Raw genomic sequence first — 876 nt, 5'->3', positions numbered from 1 at the left:
CGCCTCCAGCGGCTGCCCCCGCCTGGAAGTCTGACACACGCCTGGAATTTTCAAAGTATGAAAATAATGCATTTTCATCCAAAATTCGACTTTCCGCCCGTGCCCCGCAAACTTTACCCACAGTTAGGTCACTGTCCTGGGGTACCTCACAACATATTGACGCCCCCCTGTGGTGGAAGTAGGGGAAATGTGACATTTTTCACAAAATCGAGATTTTCTCAAAATATTTCTAAGTCCCAAGGACACTTTCATGAAATCTTCCCCAGGCTCCTGGAAGCGTCCCCGGTACGCCTCTGGCGGCTGCCCCCGCCTGGAAGTCCGACACACGCCTGAAATTTTCAAAGTATGAAAATACGCATTTTCATCCAAAAATTCAACTTTCCCCCCGTGCACCGCAAACTTCACCCGCATTTAGGTCACTGCCCTGGGGTGCTTTACAACATATTGACGCCCCCCTGTGGTGGAAGTAGGGGAAATGTGACATTTTTTCACAAAATCGAGATTTTCTCAAAATATTTCTAAGTCCCAAGGACACTTTCAGAAAATCTTCCCCAGGCTCCTGGAAGCGTCCCCGGTACGCCTCTGGCGGCTGCCCCCGCCTGGAAGTCCGACACACGCCTGAAATTTTCAAAGTATGAAAATACGCATTTTCATCCAAAAATTCAACTTTCCCCCCGTGCACCGCAAACTTTACCCGCATTTAGGTCACTGCCCTTGGGTGCTTTACAACATATTGACGCCCCCCCTGTGGTGGTAGTAGGGGAAATGTGACATTTTTCACAAAATCGAGATTTTCTAAAAATTGCACTAAGTCCCAAGGACTCTTCCAGAAAATCTTCCCCGGGCTCCTGGAAGCGTCCCAGGTACACCTCCGGC

The sequence above is a fragment of the Ranitomeya variabilis genome, unplaced genomic scaffold (genome assembly GCF_051348905.1).
Source record: "Ranitomeya variabilis isolate aRanVar5 unplaced genomic scaffold, aRanVar5.hap1 Scaffold_388, whole genome shotgun sequence".
NCBI lineage: Eukaryota > Metazoa > Chordata > Amphibia > Anura > Dendrobatidae > Ranitomeya > Ranitomeya variabilis.
Note: the sequence above shows the minus strand (reverse complement) of the source record.